Consider the following 10,174-nt stretch of genomic DNA (forward strand, 5'->3'; position numbering starts at 1 on the left):
TGGTGGTTCCTGAAACCCCACCCTGCTCAGCAGATGCTGCAGGTTGCCAGACCACATGGAGCTGCTTTGGCTTCGCATTAGATTTTGCTGTAATCCTTAGTCATGTGGATTTGTGGAGGTCTGAGAATGGTATTAGCAGCTCCTTCAGTGCAACAAAACTGGTGTCTCATCCCTTGGAGAGGGCTCAGTTTAGCTCCTTGGTGTGGGCAGATTCTTCCGTCTTCCCCCTTTCCCTCTGTTTGTCATAGAGTGGCTTCAGCTCTTGCATGATGGATTTTTGACTCTTTTTCATTTTAGTAGCTGATGATGGCTAAAGTGCTTTAGGGTATATTTGCCTCCAAGCAGCACATTTTGGTTCACTAACCAGTCGTTGGTGCAGACAAGAAGAACAGCCTGCTCTCCACACCCACTGGGCACTTCACTCCTTTGGGAGCATGAAATATTTGTACCTCCTGGATCCATATATAAATATATTTAAGTCTTTTCTCTTAAGCTAGCAAGAGCTGTGAAGAATTGGTAAAAATCAAATGTTCTGAGCTCAGATCTCATGAAGGTCTGGGTGTCGCTGACCTATCCTGAAGCCAGAGGATCATCCGCCATATAACTGAGGTAATGCTGCCTGTTTTCTGAATTGAACGTGTTAGCTGTAGGGTGAAAGTATTCTCCAGCTTTTTTCTCCCGTCCTTTTGCCACTCATCCAACAAAGCCACACTAACACACCGAGGTGGTCTCTGTGTTCACGTTGGGCAGCAGCTTCGAGGTGCCTGTTTTCACCCTTTTTTGCTGGGGTGGCCAGAGCAAGCATTTGTGCTCTGGCAGATTGAACCACCCCATAAAGTCTGCTGGACCTCCAGATTTCAAACCAGCAAGGGAAGCAGCTGTCCTGGTCTTTCCCTTTGAGAGAAGCAGTGCTAGAGCTGTCTTGACCAAGCTGGCTGTGCACTCTGCACACTTGGCTTCTTCATTCAGAAGCCCAAATGCCCAAATACAAGTATTTATCGCCTTTCTCACGCATACAGACAGCCTTAATACCAGCATCAAGCTTTTTGGGGTGAGGGCCTGTTAACTAAAATTAAAGAATAAATGAACCTGCACTGCTGCTGACAAATAAACCACCTTGGAGCTCAGCACCGACCCAGAGCTCTGAAATACACCAGGATGCTCCTCTCCTCTGGCGAGGGGACGAGCCGACCGCTCCTGTGTCAGATCTACACAGCTGCCTCTGCCAGCAGGAGGGTGGAGGAGTAGAAAGGCAATTAGAGCCATTATTAATTACTTGTGGACTGACTGATTACACAGCATTAATAAGGAGGGAGTAGTGGTGGGAAATGTGCTGCTGCCATCGCCCCACCGCTCTCTGCGTAGCAGGGCTGGTGGGGAGCAGCTCTGGGGCATGGGGACAGCAGCCCTGGCACAGCCCAAATGCACAGACCTGCACACGTCTGGGGAATTAGGGCTGTAGCAAAGGAAAGCAAGGATGCCACCGAGCTCCCAAAGTGAAAAATCTCCTTGGAGAGATGATAAACTGCTTTCTCAAATGTTTATTCCCAGCTGAAGGTAACAGAGAGATCAGAGTGTAGAAGAGGAGAGCGCTCTTAAACAGCGGATCTCCCAATGACAGGGAGGGCTGCACAAGTGTTTGATAGTTGTTGTGACTGAAGATTAAAGCTTCGCATTGCTGAACCACACGGGAGGCCACGATCCTGTGATGGAAACAGTTACTTCAGAAAGGAGGAAAACCTAAATATTTGATATTGTTGCTTGGAAGTAATGATCAGAGACTTTATTTATATTTTTAAAGATGCTAAATTATTTACTTTGCAATAAATACTGCTTAAAAAAATTGGCGGAACAAATGACTTCAAGATCCCCAAAAGCTTTCCTGTACAGCCATTATTTTATATCCTCTTTGTGATGAAAAAAACTACTTAAAGTTTCTATTTATGACAGCATTCAGGCAGTTTTATCTGAGCACGTGAAGCATTTCTTAGCATCGTCTGTCAGCAGCTGCCACCGAAATCAAAGACTTAACCGGGGGGCCCAACCTGTTGTGCTGCTGCACTCCACATTAGTCATCCCCAGCTCCCTCCAGCAGCTGGAGATCACGGTGTGACTTGTCCCCAGCACTGTACTGCTCATCCCACGCCTTGCCAAAGGGGGATTTCCTTTCAATTAGGTATTAGCTGAAAGCAGCTTGTCTGTGGGCTCCTCCTCAACAGGAGCGTGCACAGCACAGGGTCTGCAAGAGCATCCCAGACCTCACAGGATGGTGTCTGATGCATAATAACGTATAGAGTCCCCAGCCAGCCTGGTGCTGTCTGATCTTTAAGGTGTTCATCTCAAAACTCATTTCTGCTTCTAATCTTGCTCTTCTTTCTTGTGGGAAGCTTTCTGCTGCTGAGCTTTTGTGCATGAACAAGAGGCCCCTTCCCACAGGGCCACGTCCCCAGGGCAGGCAGCGCTGTCACCTCAAGCTGGAAGCACACAGGATGCCACCTCAACCCTGGAGCTTCACTCCTCCAGTATATCAGTTAATGCAAATCCATTTTATTATCCCACACAACTACAAGCATCGCAGGAGACCACCTTCTACTCCTCTTCCTTCCCCACAGAGAAGGGCCAAAGCCACTGCACCGCTGAGCTGCTCTGGAGGTGTCTCTGCTCTCCTCTAGCCCAGGATAAGCATCCTGACCATGGAGGTGGGGGATATGCCTTGTGGTAGAAACTTTGCACAGATACCTAGTACCTAGAGATGTGCTGGGAACAGATCAAATCTCAGCCTCTGCAGGAGGCTCTGCCACTGGTGTACGAGGAGTGAGCAACATTAAAACATCAGTCTCACTACCCCTGTACTCACGCTCCTTGGACACAACCTGAAGATAACCTCAGGTCCTTATCAACCCTTTCTTTTCATGTAGGGTTTATTAAAATATTTATCACAATCTCAGTGCCATTTTCAGGGATGAGGCTTACTGCCAACCCAAGCGGAAATCAGAAATATTTGTGCTCACAGGCAGTGCCCAGCAACCCCAGAGGAACCTGGCTCTCAGATACTGCACCAACAGGGCAGCCAGCACAGGGAAGCAGCACTGACCTCCTTGAGAAGTTAGTTAATGGTCATCAGTAACAAAGAAACAACATTGCAGTTGTCCACTCGCATCTAAAATTTGTCATAAACAGGAGTACACGAAGACATTTTCTGGCTGCCTTTGTATATTAAGCTTTTTTGAAGTTGCTCCTTCTTTAGTTTAACAATTTAGGTTGTTCTTAGAATGCATATTTCATTTTCTAGTTTGCTGAAAATGCCCCCGCTCTGTTTGTTGCATTGCAAGGGAAAATATGAAAGCAAAAAAAAAAAAAAAGGATTCTGAACCCACATTTTTGGAGCTATTCAAAGTAATTGTAACACTTCAAATTTTCAAGAGCGCTTTGGGTTTCTGAGCTTGTCCAGTTCAGAGCAATTTAAAATTAATGGAGTACTTAAAGTTTTTAAGAGCTCTTCAATTTGTGAGTGATCAGAGTTCAGGGATGCAGAGAATAAAGCAATTTAAAATAACTGGAAGTGCTTTTCAGAATGTTTATCGTAAGTCTGGTGTAAGTGGCACCATGTTCCCAGGCTGCCAGCAGTTCCATTGTGTCCTGCCTGCCACAGTGTTTAGTGACAACCAGCTCATCAGGAAAATGTCACCTGGCTGATCATGATCTCAAGAAAACCATCAGTTTTTAAACAGCCAATGGGTACCACTCGGGTATAAATCCTACGTTGAAGGCTTCTTTCCACTTTGTGGAAAGGACAGCTATATAAAATTAGGGAAAGCCTGAAGGTCCAAACTGAAATCTGCACTACAATGGAAATACAGGAGGAAATGCATTTTCTCCTTTTAATAAGTGTCTCTGTGGTTAATCTATAGAGAAGCCTAAAGGGATGCAGAGACAGACTAAAAAAACACTTTCTAAACACAGTAATTTAACCTAAAAAAAAAGTGAAGCAAATTCTACAGCACTGAAACCAAACAAGATCCTCTGAGCTTTCCTGGAAAAGCATGTTTGCGCAGGCACCATTTCATGCTATGAAGAAGGTAGACAGACTATTGAGAGCACTTCCACAAATTATGTGTAATGTAGCTCCTCAGTGGACTATCACAGCATTTCCTCATGTACCTATTGAAACTTGTGACTAAGAAATTACTTCTCAGTTGTTCCATTCATCTGCAATAAATCTCATGACTGTAAAGGGAAAGATGCCATCCTGAAATTACAGCTTTCCTGTCAACGTGCTTGAACAGGTTAGCCAGGAATTGTCATTTTTCATTTGAAAGCAGACAGAGTTCCTTTTTCAAAGCATTATTTGAAGTAGTAAATGATGTGGAGAAGAGAGCTGACAGAAGAAAGGAAAATAACATTTGCACATCTTGCACAGCACTCAGACACCGCGGGTGCCAGAGGAGGAGCTGAGCTGCAGGGAGGTTTTGCCAAGCTGCAGGAGGGGAGTTACCTGGGCTTGAACCCCAACTCGACATTGCTCTAAAGGTTCAGAGCTCTTGCTGTTTGCTTTCTTTAAGCAGGCACTTAACAAATCTTGTCAGGAAGAGACAATAAGCTCATTAGTCTCAGAAATAACTCAGACCACAGAAAGCACCCACAAAGCTCAGCACAGCTAGTCCTTCTGCCCATAGCTGTGGTTTCTGAGCACTGCAAGAAGAGAGGAGGAGGATTTCCCTACTAAGAAAGCACTGGAGTGCCAGAAGGGATCAGCTAGTAAAAGTAAAATATTGAGTAGATTTGCCTGATCTTGGAAATGGGGAAGGGAAAAGACAAAGAGAGGTAAAAATTTCAGTGAGAAATTTTACAGAATTCCTCATCATTGAGCCATACATGGACTAGCTCTTAAGACAAAGAAAAAGCGTAGCAAATAACGCAGAGAGGACCTCTAAGACTAAGATATATTATTACAGCTTTTCCACTCCTCCAGCAGTTCTATCATTACACTCTGCCTTTGAGATAGAGCCTGATTTATATGAAAGCAACTACCTCGGTTATTCTGAGCCACCTGATTCAGCAAGACAAGCATAAGTGAAAGCTTACTTCCTCAGGAGGTATTCAATAGCCCACCAAAGGCATGCAGACAAATGATTAAAAAACAGTGATTTCCCTCTTGAGCAGCTCATACAACCTGACCACAAGTGAATTCCTGTATAGAAAAAGCAACAAGGTTGGAGCAGACCCTCCCACCACCTTGCACCAGGAGCCCTGCCATCAGGCTCTACATAGACCCAGACTCTCGTGGAGCACATACCTGAGAGGTGCTGGCCTTCAGGAGCAAGCCAAAACCACATCTCAAGACCTGAAAGGATGAATGTCTTGGTATTCAGCTTGGCAAAGGAGCCTTCGCCTGTGCAAGCCATAACTTGTGACTGCTGCAGCCCGACATGAGGAGATGAAGAACACCAAGCAGAGTCAGAAGGGACCATTCCTCTGTGACTGCTGTTTCCTTGCCATACCTTATCCACTCTCCAAATACACAGCATGGTCAGCCACATGAGAAGACCATTCATTAGGGGACCCACCTCTGGGAAAAAGATTAGAATTGGAGATCATCTGACCTTTTAATGATTCCTACATCCCAGTTCCACCCCTTCCTAATTTGCACCTGATTATCAAGCTGTTCAGAGTTAATCACTCATTGCAAAACTCTGTGCAGTATCAGGTAGCTACTGTGTCTTCTGTTAATTAGCATTCTTCATAGATGGATGATATGCGTATGCTTGTAGGAAACTGCTGTCTGCTGGAAGAAAGGTTATAATCAGGCCTGTTTATTTCCCCTGAGCTTAAGAAATAGTTTAAATTCAGTAGTGCTCCTTCTAGAGAGCCCCAGGTAGCTGCAATCTAATTTGCCTAGCCCACGGCCTGAGTTATGAAAACATTGGAACCTAGATACTGGGCCTAACAACGTGAGATACAAAGGGTGTAAATTTCAGTGTATGATACATAAATCTATATATCCACTTTTAAGATATTTGTAGTTATGTTTTAGAAAAAAAAAAAAACGTGCCTGAGATGCAAATAGACAATTTGTGGGATTTTGCAAATTGCTTCTGTATCTAGAAGTTTTGAGTAAGAAAGGATAATGCAAATGACTGCTTTGTACATGGGCTGTTGTTACAATTAACAAGTACCTTCAGTTTTAAATAACTCAATGGAAAGCCTCTATAGGATAAACAATGCAATTATGTGTGGAAAAAGCAATCATATCTGCAGAATGATTTACAAGGATATTAACTCAATAGGAAAATCATAATTAAGAAGCTTAATGTGTTGACTTTTTAATGTCTAATTATACCTCCATTTATATCACTTACAGGTAAGAGTGGAAGAGGAGGCAGAATGCTTTTTAAAGAGTTTTCCTTGTTAAAACACACGCACACAAAACAAACAATAACAACAACAAAAAAAAACACACAACAAAAGTATTTCTCAGAGGAATGTGAGATGAAAGCTTGAATTATGAAAGGGAAAAAAGAAATGAGTTGGTGGTGAAGCAAGAGCCTCATAAATCAAAAGTTAAGCATATTATGTAATAAAATGTATTCATCATTCCATTTTTTGAGTGTAACGTTAACTTCCCTATTGAAAAAAAGGATGTAGCTCTCTGCCTTTCCAAACACAAACATTAAGCGATTTTGTTTTAAATTTAAAGTAGTTCTTGTGTGGTAGACCTGGGCTTTCTGCTCCTCAGGATGGTGCACGAAGGCAGTGCTTATCAGTCAGAAATGCTGCTGCCTTTTTCTATCACAAACTCTGATGGAGATGAAAACTGTTGCGGAGATGATATTTTTTATTTTTAGTTTAGTTTAGTTTCAATCTCCAGTGAAAGCATCCCTTGGGGTTTTCCCAGCCTTGCCAGGATGGGAATGAAGAGGGCGGTGGTGTTTCCCGGGAGCAGTAAAGGGGATGCTCTTCTCCGTCCCTTCCTTCTTCCCACGTGCTCCCCTTGAGGGGGTGACCTGTGCCCAGCCCTTGTCCTCCCAGGGGGCAAACGCACTCCACATCTTGCTACTGGTGAAGAGCAGAAGACCTGAGGCCTGGACGTATCAGGTCTCAGTGACAGACCAATCTACTGGGTGATAGCTCGAGCTTAGTTTTTGGTGAGCACAGAGCTTCGGTCCCATGCTACAGACTTTCTAATGGCCACCAACAAAGACGGAAGTATGCATCGCACACCTTCAATGGGCTTTGCCAGGCTTCATCTCTGCTTTTCACCTTTCTGCATGGTTTTAAAGCCCTCTGAGCAACCCTTTATTTAGCTCACAGGCTGCACAGAGATCAGGTGCTGCCTGGGACCTGCCCGAAGAGAAGGCAGCTGGCACGAGCCTGCGGCATGCTGCCTGCAGGTATAAAACCTCTGCGTGCAGCTGGATCAGAGCCAAGTTCTTGTTCTTCCCCTCCCTGAGCCCCTGTACTGCAGCATCCAGGGGTGGCACGTCCCTGCTGCCACGCGGAGCTCAGCACAGCCGGGCTGGCCTCCTGCTCCCTGATTAACACCCGAATCCAGCACATCCCCGCTGGGTCCTCAACGCCAGGACCACAGCGTGCTGGTTTTAAGTACATGCTGTGGTGTCCTGTGTGCATGTGGGTCCGGCTAGCTATCTGTTTTATAGAAAAAATGCAAAATTATGAAGAATAATTTGCCTAAAGCCTGCTAAACAATGTTTGTTTGTTTGTTTGTTTCACCGTGTGCAATTTCCTAATTGCAGCGGATTTTTACATCAGTTTTATTCTGTGGCCCACAGATTCATAAAGCTGCTTGTCATTATAAACCAGTACAAAGCACAGAATACGAAACTTTATGTTCAGAGAAAAAAAAAAATGTTGCAAATTGTAAGAAGAGGTGTTGCTTTTTTTTTTTTTCATTTTTTTTTTCCAAAAAGCAGGGTTTTGTATCTATTTTATGATGTACAACATAGAACAGGAAAAAGGGAGGAAGGGAGGGAGAGAAGAGTGAAAATATGAAGAAGGAAATTAAAAAAATTAAGACACAAAATATGACTTGCAGGAGAAAATATATGAGTTACTTCCTAGCCTGCTTGCTTTCCCTACCAGGGGCTGGTGTCCCATCTCCAGTCTTAATTTTGGGCTAACCTGCTAGACTTCTCATGGCAGGAGGAGAGGGAGGCACAGACGCACTCACCACATCCCAGCTCTCTGGTGATTTTCGTTCAGGGTTTAAATCAGTAACCTGCTCTGGTTCACAAACCCTGCTGGATTTAGCTGTGGCTGCCAGCTTGAAGCTCTCTGCCCTGCCACGACCCTCCAGGTCCGTCCCCCCGCCTTCACCACCACGGGCAGAAGAGTTAGGCTGGCTTCAGGATACACAGCCCTGTCTGCTGAAATATATCACCACCGGTTTCAATATGCATGATTTCTCTGGATATTATTAATTCTTTGCTTTCCCAAGGACAGGACTGCTCTGGAGTCTGCGCTATAAATCGGAGGTCTTCTTCATAAATTCTTTTTGTCATCCGTGGGAAGCACTGATTGAAGTTCACTTTTGCAGACCTGATGTGATGTCTCTCGTAGCTCAAGTTCTCCATGTACTCAACATCGGTAGAAATGACAGCAATAAAAATGCTTCCCAGAAAACCATAAAACAGAGAACCCTCGACAAATTCAGCTGAAGCCTTTGCCTGCAGGAGTCTTGCCGGCTTCCCCCTTTCCCCTGCTTGTGGAGGAGGTGATTCATAGCGACACAAATAATGCTAAGTGCAAAATGGAGGAATGTGAATAGTTTTATCATCACTCCCACCACGATATTTTTCAGAGAGTGAGTAAGTCTTCATCTATTAAACTATGTGTGTTTTATTAGTTCTAGTAAGAATGTATTAAACTGACAAGGATCTTAGAGGTATTTGTCTTTTTTTAATACCCAGGCTGCTATTGTAATGAGAGCTCCAGAGCCAGGCGGTCCAGAAACCATTGTGCTTCATCTGGTTAGGAAATTAAGTGATCGACGCAGGGTGCATTCAAATGAGGAGTGCCGCAGTAGGCCCGGAGACCTGAGGGGAAGATTAGCTATAGCTTACTCTCATCTTAGAGCTTTATCTGTCCAGTCAAACATGGAAAAGAGTCGCATGAAAGAAGGCTTCCCTTAAAATTGTTGCTGGACTGTGATAGTGGTAAGAGCAAAGAGGGCACGTTACCAGCAACATCCCTTGGATCCTGAGGTTTATTTACTGGGAACAGCTCATTGTGCAAATGTCACGCTCCGAAGCTGGCACCACGATGCTGTGGGAGGTGGCAGCAGCTCCACGGATGTGGGGTAGCACAGGGGAGAATCTCCTGGAGAAGAAAAGGCCAAGCAGACTGGAGGGGTGAGAAAATTCAGGATGTCCCAGGCAAGGCAGGTTTTCTCTCTGAAGAAAGGGATGGTATAATACTAAAGTTGGTTGTTTCCAGTAAAGTCACCTAAGCCAGTGACTTGGGTTAGTCAAAATGAAGGTCTGAGAAGGATTTTAAGTTTTCTCTTAATTGATGACTCCTGAAAGGTATCTGCAAGCCAGTCACAAAAGGCGTTTTCACACCTGGTGATGTGGCCAAAGCACTCAGCAGCTTGTTTTCCTCACTGCCCAGAGGTATCCTTCATGCATATGAATTCCCTGTGTTTGAAGAAAGCCGGTTAGAATAAATAGACTTAATTATCAAGCAGAATGAACCAGAACAAAGATGATTAATTAAGTGAACCCAGAAACCTTGATGAAAGGAAAAAACCTATAAAATGTGTGGAGGTGGCCAGGTTTGTCAGTAGTGGTGCACGGGCTTGGAAGTCCCTAACAATGGTGCTCTTACAAAGAGAGAAGGACGACAACATTTTTGCTCAGCCAAGCCTGCAAGGAACAAAAATTACTGAATGGAAAGCCAGCCTGTGCTGCTCCTACATGGCCACCCATTTCCAAGGAAAACTTTCAGCAACCTCTGCCAATGGGTTGTGATGAGCCACCCGTTAATGAAGATCTCCAGTTAACGGAAACCTCCAGTTAAAGACGATCCTAATGTCAGATGAAAGCTGGCTCCCTAGGCATGTAACTCACCCGTACCTGGAAGCTAAATCCTGTTGTTGAATGGACCTCCGGGCTGTGGGTGTGTAATCGATGGCTATTAGTGCCCGTTGATAGGATGC

General features: G+C 44.5%; 1 long non-coding RNA gene across 1 annotated transcript; it reads right to left on the reverse strand.

Moving 5' to 3' along the window:
* Positions 1-710: 710 nt before the first annotated feature.
* LOC121075560 lies at positions 711-5,576 on the reverse strand. Its single transcript, XR_005823022.1, has 2 exons — positions 5,297-5,576; positions 711-1,703 (listed from the first exon to the last, which is right to left on the reverse strand). It is a non-coding gene; the product is annotated as an uncharacterized LOC121075560 (long non-coding RNA).
* Between the last annotated feature and the right edge of the window lie 4,598 nt (positions 5,577-10,174).

The sequence above is a fragment of the Cygnus olor genome, chromosome 10 (genome assembly GCF_009769625.2).
Source record: "Cygnus olor isolate bCygOlo1 chromosome 10, bCygOlo1.pri.v2, whole genome shotgun sequence".
NCBI classification, from domain to species: domain Eukaryota; kingdom Metazoa; phylum Chordata; class Aves; order Anseriformes; family Anatidae; genus Cygnus; species Cygnus olor.